Source organism: Lathyrus oleraceus, chromosome 2 (genome assembly GCF_024323335.1).
Source record: "Lathyrus oleraceus cultivar Zhongwan6 chromosome 2, CAAS_Psat_ZW6_1.0, whole genome shotgun sequence".
Classification (NCBI taxonomy): Eukaryota; Viridiplantae; Streptophyta; class Magnoliopsida; order Fabales; family Fabaceae; genus Lathyrus; species Lathyrus oleraceus.
In genome coordinates, this window is record NC_066580.1 from 126,099,866 (window position 1) to 126,109,165 (window position 9,300).

General features: G+C 39.5%; 1 non-coding gene across 1 annotated transcript; it reads right to left on the bottom strand.

The window, feature by feature from the left end:
- Positions 1 to 2,547: 2,547 nt before the first annotated feature.
- On the bottom strand, positions 2,548 to 2,654 carry LOC127125006 (small nucleolar RNA R71). Its single transcript, XR_007804474.1, has one exon. It is a non-coding gene; the product is annotated as a small nucleolar RNA R71 (small nucleolar RNA).
- Positions 2,655 to 9,300: the final 6,646 nt, after the last annotated feature.

Genomic DNA, 9,300 nt, shown 5'->3' on the forward strand with positions numbered 1-9,300 from the left:
TATGCCTCCACTAGGCTTCAAAGCAGCAACAATGGGTATGGGTTTGGAGACTTCCTTGCCTTTCCCTTTATCACCCTACTTGGTGGGTCTTTTGTTCTGTCTCTTCCCATTTCCGATCATCAGAATGGACTTCCCTTTTGACTTCAGATTCTGCTCAGCAGTTATTAACATGGCTAGCAGTTCAGGAAGAGATTTGTCCATATCATTCATATTGAAATTTAGGACAAATTGAGTGAATCTATCTAGCAACGATTGCAAGATCAAATCAGTCGCAAGTTCCTTTTCGAGGGGAAAACCCAACCTCTCAAGGTTTTCCACATACCCAATCATCTTGAGCACATGGGGACCTTGATCACACTAAAATTTACGTATTTTCGACTCCGATTTCACATGCATTCTAGTTATTTTATTATCGTTTTGTTGTGTTATTACTGTGTTTTCCTTTATTTTCAGGTTTTTACCTTAATAGGAGCCCCAATCGAGAAAAGGAGCGAAAAAGAGCCAAAAACCCTAAAAATCAGCATTTTGCTCTTATGGCCTACCCAATGGCGGGCGCCACAGTCCAAGCCATGACGTGTCCAATTCAAACTTCCATCAACTCCCACGTTTTCCCACCACTTCCACTAAGGCGCCCCACTTTGTGCTTGTGGCGGGCGCCATAGCCTTGTGGCGGGCGCCACAAGAGGAAAACGGTTTCCTCTATTTTCAAGTTGAAGGGCATCCAAGTCAATTCCACCTTTTTATTTGCTTATAAATAGAAACGCGAATTCAGTTTTACAATCACCCAAACTTAGAGCAGACGAAGATCCGAACGTTGGAACAAGGCGAATTCAGAAGCAACTTTGTTTCACTTAGGCATATATTCAGTTTTATAAAGTGGTAATCGCTACGCATTGGAGTGTTACCACAATTGTGTAATTGAGTCTGTGATAGAGTTTGTACTCGAGTTTGGAGCACTTTGGAAGGAAGTTAATCCTGCCGCCATTTTCTTTTCCGCATTGCAATTTACTCAACCCTCCGATTGGAGCAGGTTTTTATTACTCGCTTTTACTTTATTTATTTCCCGCACTCGCTTTTACTTTATTTATTTCCTCGCACTCGCTTTAAATTATTTACTTTCCGCACTCGCACTACTTTTATTTATTTTCCGCACTCGCACTACTTTTATTTATTTTAATGCACTTTTACTTTATCATGTCTAGCTAAATTTATAAGGCTAGAATGTAAGGATCGTAATTAAACCAGTAATCCGTACAATTGTTTGTAGAAACACTTAAGGGATATTTTAACTTTCAAATTAAGTTTTCCCGCACTTCAATTCCGTTGGGTAAGATCGAAAGCCGTCCAACGTCTTTTTAAACTTAATTGTTTTTAACTATTTCAAAAACAGCGAAAGCGCTTTGTTTAGTTCATTAGGAGTTTTTAACATTAAGAAGAAAAGATATTTTAAAACTATTTTCGAACGCATTTATAAGTTTAGAGTCTGGTTCGTAAGAACCTTTTTTGGTTAAAAAATCCAGGTTATAATACTTTTCAACTTAGTCAAGATACTATATTTCTTAAAAATAGGTTTACTACTCTAACGCAATGCGCGCCTTTTTATAAGTGACAATAAGAGGGTTTGATTAGGGAGTACAACTCAGTTCTGAATACGCGAAAGTGACAGTTCCTGTTAAATTAGTTCTTTTCAAAGTAGGAAACATTGCCCATAAGTAGTTCTATTAGCACGTACTTGGATTATCAATTGATTACATGAATTACATTCGACCCTGTCTTTATTAATTATATTCTATTTCAATACTTTACTTTTTATTGCACACTACAAAAACACTTATTTTGATTGCCTTTGATAAACACCATAACAACAGATAACGATAGATTGACACTTGGTCTCTGTGGTTCGATAATCTTTTATATTACTCTGGCGCGTTCGTACACTTGCGAACATCAAGTTTTCCAACGCATCAAGTTTTTGGCGCCGTTGCCGGGGACCAATTTCGTCAAATTTCGTTTTCCTGTTGTTATATCGTTTAGACTTAGGTTATTTCCCGCCGGTCGATGCGAAGAACTCGCAGCACCGGAAGTTTAAGTTTAGTAAACCCTCTGGCGGAACCTGAACGTTACGCTCGCGCACGTTTATTCTTTCATAGAATTAAGAGAGCTATGACCGACGATCAAAACCAAAGACCTCTTAAGGACTTCGCTCAACCATCTAATGAAGAACCTAGTTCTAGTATAGTAAACCCAATAATCCCAGCCAATAATTTTGAACTTAAACCATCCCTGTTGCAACTAGTGCAACAGAGACAATTCGCGGGTCTCGCTACCGAGAACCCTAACCAACATTTAAAAATATTTCTTCAATTAGCAGATACTTTTAAAACCAATGGAGCTTCTCCTAAGGCAATAAGTTTAAGATTATTTCCTTTTTCCCTCAGAGATAAAGCTCTATCATGGTTAGATTCCCTTCCACCCAATTCCATTACGACTTGGGATAACTTTAGAAGAGTTTTTCTTGCTAGATATTTTCCCCCGAGTAAGACCGCCGTTCTTCAAAACCATATAACTAGATTTACCCAAAACCATGGAGAATCGTTGTTCGAAGCTTGGGAGAGATATAAAGAGTTGTTACGAGCATGCCCACATCATGGTTTAGAAAATTGGTTAATCATTCAAACCTTCTATAATGAACTTCATTACAACACAAAGATGACCATCGACGCTGCCGCAGGCGGTGCTCTGATGAACAAACCTTACCCTGAAGCTAGTGCCCTCATCGAAGACATGGCTCAAAACCATCAATCATGGGGAGTCGAACGAGCAACAGTTGAGAAGAAGGAAGCCCAAGGAGGAGTGCATGAACTAAGCTCTATAGACATGATGCAGGCTAAAATGGACGCATTAGCCCTTAAGGTCGAGCATATGTGCATAAACCCGAATACTGTAGCCGCAGTTTCGTCGGATTGTGAGATATGTGGAACCCAAGGACACCAATCCGCAGAATGCAGTCTATTAAACGAAACCCACTCCGAGCAAGTGAACTACACCCAAGGGAACCCATACTCGAATACCTATAACCCTGGATGGAGGAATCACCCTAACTTCTCCTATAAAAATAATAACCCTATTCAAAATAATGCGCCTCCGAGACCTAGTTATCAAGCCCCTAGATCAAATCAACCTATGCAACCTGTACCACCAAAGTCGAGCCTTGAGAAAATTATGGAAAATTTTATCACCGCTCAAACCCAACAAAACAAGGAGTTCATGAATCAAAACATTCATGTTAACGAATTGATTACTCAGTTAGGAACCAAGGTTGACCAAATAGTTACTCATACCAAGATGCTTGAACCCAGATCTCTCAGGTAGCTTTAAACCAAGCCCCTCAGACTACACCTGGAGGACAATTCCCTGGACAACCTCAACAAAATCCGAGAGGACAAGCCAATGCCATTACCCTACGAAGTGGGAACGCTTATGATGTGCCACCAAACCCAAGATTGAGTGAACCCGAAACTTCTAAGGAATGTACCAAACCCCCGGACGAAGTAAAGGAACCAGAGGAATCTGAAAACCAGGAAGGTCGAGATAAAGGAGAAGAACCTAAAGATAAAATTTACGTACCGCCCCCGCCATATAAACCACCTATACCATATCCCCAAAGACTCAAACAAACCCAGATTAATAAATAGTATCAAAAATTTATTAAAGTTATAGAAAAACTTCATGTAGAAATCCCTTTCACAGAAGCCATCACCCAAATACCTTCTTATGCAAAGTTTCTGAAAGACATCCTTACCAACAAACCTAGACTTGAAGATCCGAAGCCTTTGGAATGTAATGCAATTTCTGAGGACAAATTAGCAAAGAAAGATAAAGATCCTGGAAATTTCTCCATTCCTTGCCTTTTGGGTAATCATGTCATCGATAAAGCTTTTCTAGACTTAGGAGCTAGTGTGAGCTTAATGCCTCTAGCAGTTTGTGAGAGATTAAACTTAGGAGAATTACAACCCACTAAGATGTCACTTCAGTTAGCCGATAGATCAGTCAAATATTCGATAGGCATTTTAGAAGATGTTCTTGTTAGGATAGGTAAACTATTTATCCCTACTGATTTTGTCGTCATGGACATCAAAGAGGACAATGATATACCAATTCTTCTAGGTAGACCGTTCTTATCGACTGCAGGAGCCATAATAGATGTCAAGAAAGGAAAGTTGACATTTGAGGTAGGTGACGAGAAAATAGAATTTATACTTTCGAAATTTCTTATGGCACCTGTGATGGGAGACTCGTGTTATGCCTTAGATATCATTGATGAATGTGTTAGAGAATTAGAATAAAAAGAAATTATTAAGTTACCATCGACCCCCATAAAGGAAGATGATGACTTTAAAGAACCTTACATCGATGATAACCTTTACGAATGTTTATCCCTTACCCCAGATCCTATGCCATGCCCTAAGAAACCAACCTTAGAACTTAAGGAACTGCCTAAGAACCTGAGGTATGAGTTCCTCGATGAAAAGATGAACCGTCCAGTTATAGTTAGTGCTACCTTGAGCCAAGAGGAAACGAACCAACTTTTAGACGTTTTGCGAAGATATCCCTCAGCCTTAGGATATAATATCTCTAACCTGAAAGGTATAAGCCCATCCGTATGCATGCATCGGATTTCGCTCGAAGAAGATTCAAAACCCTCTAGGGAGCATCAGAGAAGAATAAACCCTATAATGAGTGATGTTGTTAAGAAGGAAGTTCTTAAGTTACTTGAGGCAGGTATAATCTATCAGATCTCGGATAGTAAGTGGGTGAGCCCTGTGCATGTAGTACCTAAAAAGGGAGGCATCACAGTCGTGCAAAACGATAAAGGCGAACATGTAGCAAAACGTTTAGAAGGAGGATGGCGGATGTGTATAGATTATAGAAAATTAAATAAAGCAACTAGGAAGGACCATTTCCCTTTACCATTTATTGACCAGATGTTGGAGCGTCTAGCCAGACACTCTTATTTCTATTATTTAGATGGATACTCTGGATTCTTCCAAATACCTATTCACCCAGAAGATCAAGAAAAAACTACCTTTACATGCCCCTATGGAACTTTTGCCTACAGACGAATGCCTTTCGGCCTCTGTAATGCCCTAGCTACTTTCCAACGCTGCGTGATGTCAATCTTTGCAGATTACCTAGATGGTATCATGGAAGTGTTTATGGATGATTTCTCGGTTTGCGGATTCGATTTCCACAATTGTCTTGCTAACCTTGAGAAAATCCTAGAGAGATGCGTGGAGGTGAACCTCGTGCTAAATTGGGAAAATGTCATTTCATGGTAACCGAAGGAATAGTTCTAGGACATATAGTTTCCGAAAAAGGTATAGAGGTAGATAAAGCTAAAATAGAAGTTATAGATTTCATGGGACCTTTTCCACCATCCTTAGGAAACAGGTATATCTTAGTAGCTGTAGACTATGTGTCTAAGTGGATTGAAGCTATAGCTGCACCCACAAACGACACTAGGGTAGTAATCAAATTATTTAAAAACTATATATTCCCTAGATTTGGAACACCACGTTTAGTCATAAGCGATGGAGGATCACACTTTATATCGAGAATATTTGACAAACTTTTAAGAAAATATAGAGTTAGGCATAGAGTAGCAACACCATACCATCCACAAACTAGTGGCCAAGTAGAAGCATCTAATAGGGAGATAAAACAGATCCTAGAGAAAACTGTTTCTATTTCTAGGAGAGACTGGTCTCAGAAGCTTCAAGAAGCATTATGAGCCTATAGAACCGCTTTCAAAACCCCTATAGGAACTACTCCTTATCAACTAGTTTATGGAAAATCATGTCACTTACCATTCGAGTTAGAGCATAAGGCCTATTGGGCCATTAAAACTTTGAATTTAGACTACTTAGCTGCTGGAGAAAAGCGTACCCTAGACATTCATAAATTAGAAGAACTTAGGCAATCCGCCTACGAGAATGCAAGAATATACAAAGAGAGGACAAAAGCCTATCACGACAAAAGAATAATAAAGAAAAACTTCAATATAGGCGATTATGTTCTCCTTTTCAACACTAGGTTACGACTCTTCCCTGGAAAGCTACGTTCAAGATGGACTGGTCCTTTCGAAGTATCCAAGATTCTGAGATCCGGAGCCGTAGAAATCAAGAACGATACCTGTAGTCCATTCCTTGTAAATGGACAAAGACTGAAGCTCTACGAAGGAGGAGACATTCCAGCATACTACTCGAGCCACATCCTGATTGATCCACCAATTACCACTACTACAGGTGTATAAATTCTAATCGTCAAGCTAATGACGTTAAACAAGCGCTGCGTGGGAGGCAACCCATGGTTTTTTCTTTTCATTTTACTTTTTTTTCGCATTTATTTACATTTATTTTTATTTTATTTTATCATATTTCACAATGAGACTAAGATTTAAATGGTTTGTATTTTCAGGATCACTTTCTTAACTTTTGCCAGGATGCAGGGTTTTGATGACATGCATGTTGCCTATAGAGACAATGCTCAGAGGGAGCGCTACATTGCTTTATACCAGCGCCCTATGGCACCCACACGTTACCCTGATCAGCATTGTATGGAGGCACTGGGTATCGAGCCTAGTATCCGATTCCTTAGCCACCAGCTCCACTGAGACGAATTTGCTGATGACTTGAGTAACACATATAGGAACCTGACTTTGGAGTTCCTGAGTTCATTCGACTACGACCCATATTTTGGACCAGATGGGAATGCCGCTTTCAGACTTTTTGGAGTTGAGTACTCCTTCAGCCAGAAAGAGTTCGGCGACTTGTTGGGTTTCCAGACTACTCCTGATGCTATCCCGGAGACACCTTTGGGATATTTCCTGGGTAAGGAAGTGGAGAAGTTTTGGAGCGATATATCAGGCGGCGGAAGCCAGGACCCATCTACACAGTTATCTTATGTCATACATAACCCAGCCTTCAGGTATTTTCAGATGATATTAGCACATTCCTTCTTGGGAAGACAGGATGCAGAGACACTACTGAGTGAAGAGGAGATCTTCCTATTATTTTGTGCATCCCAGTCTCGCCCAGTAGCATGTGGGAACTTTTTATTGAAGGGCACTAGTGGTCAGCAATAGGTTGCCAGGTAACTCCTCCTTATCTTATTTCGAAACATTAGGGACAATGTTCGATTTAAGTGTGGGAGGAGACTCTATCGTCTTTTCTTTATTGTTTCTCTTGCTTTTCCTTTATCGTTTTTCTTTGTTGTTTTTAGATAGGTTATTTATTGTTATTTCCTTTTAGTTGTTTATTTTGCTTTCTAGTATAATGCATGAGTCTGATGAGTCACCAAATACAGTAGATCTTTAGTACAATCCTACCTCCCCATACCTTTAGCCTCACCAAAAAAAATTTGCCAAAATTTTTTTGCAAAAGAAAATAGTGTTATTTCGGAAGTTTTCAGGTTTTAAGGACATGTTTTGAGTAAGGATGCGGTGACTTGGGAGAACTTTGCGAAACATTAGTATCTGTTTTAGCACCATAAGCTTCGTAAATATATGAATCATTCCCGAAACCCCATATACCATGGCCTTAATCATCATTTCTGAATAAGTCCGTAGTAGTTTATCTCAGCAGCCAGCTCCGGCCTACGCATCCTCTACGTAGGGGACCGATGCAAATAAGTGAATGATCCAGAAAAACAAAAAATAAAAGAAAGCAAAAAGGCAACTCCGGTATAGGTGACCCTCACAAAGTCATTTAAACCAAAGAATTGTAAAAAAATTGCTACAGAAATAAAAATAAAAAGAAAAAGAAAAGCAGTACTCACTGTTAGTTGGTTCAGAGGTATCTGGCACTGAACTCGGTAGGGCGGATTACGATCCGATCCCCCACAACTACAGTTGGGTCCAATAAAAGGGTTTACACATGTTTATGTGCCAGAAATCCCAAGCTTTGATCATAATCACTAACAGGCCACTCTACTATGAAGCATGTACGGATAACGGGCTTAATGTGATTGCGCCTGAATGAAAAGGACACAAAAGAGATGAAGAGGCAGGCCTAGGTATTGTGGGACAATATGGGTTGGTTAATATAGGAATGAAGTTTATGTCCGTATTTGCGGATTAGTGTCACCATGATACCCTTAGTTCACTCAGTTAGTACCTATCACTGCATCCCGACTTAAACTTGGAATTTTTACCTGAAGCACTCGTTTACACAAATTTTCTTTTATGAGTTTTTTTCAATGTTTTGCTTGAGGACAAGCAAAGGTTTAAGTGTGGGAGAGTTTGATCACACTAAAATTTACGTATTTTCGACTCCGATTTCACATGCATTCTAGTTATTTTATTATCGTTTTGTTGTGTTATTACTATGTTTTCCTTTGTTTTCAGGTTTTTACCTTAATAGGAGCCCCGATCGAGAAAAGGAGCAAAAAAGAGCCAAAAACCCTAAAAATCAGCATTTTGCTCTTATGGCCTACCCAATGGCGGGCGCCACAGTCCAAGCCATGACGTGTCCAATTCAAACTTCCATCAACTCCCACGTTTTCCCACCACTTCCACTAAGGCGCCCCACTTTGTGCTTGTGGCGGGCGCCACAAAGAGGAAAACGGTTTCCTCTATTTTCAAGTTGAAGGGCATCCAAGTCAATTCCACCTTTTTATTTGCTTATAAATAGAAATGCGAATTCAGTTTTACAATCACCCAAACTTAGAGCAGACGAAGATCCGAACGTTGGAACAAGGCGAATTCAGAAGCAACTTTGTTTCACTTAGGCATATATTCAGTTTTATAAAGTGGTAATCGCTTCGCCTTGGAGTGTCACCACAATTGTGTAATTGAGTCTGTGATAGAGTCTGTACTCGAGTTTGGAGCACTTTGGAAGGAAGTTAATCCTACCGCCATTTTCTTTTCCGCATTGCAATTTACTCAGTCCTCCGATTGGAGCAGGTTTTTATTACTCGCTTTTACTTTATTTATTTCCCGCACTCGCTTTTACTTTATTTATTTCCTCGCACTCGCTTTAAATTATTTACTTTCCGCACTCGCACTACTTTTATTTATTTTCCACACTCGCACTACTTTTATTTATTTTAATGCACTTTTACTTTACCATGTCTAGCTAAATTTATAAGGCTAGAATGTAAGGATCGTAATTAAACCAATAATCCGTACAATTGTTTGTAGAAACACTTAAGGGCTATTTTAACTTTCAAATTAAGTTTTCCCGCACTTCAATTCCGTTGGGTAAGATCGAAAGCCGTCCAACGTCTTTTTAAACTTAATTG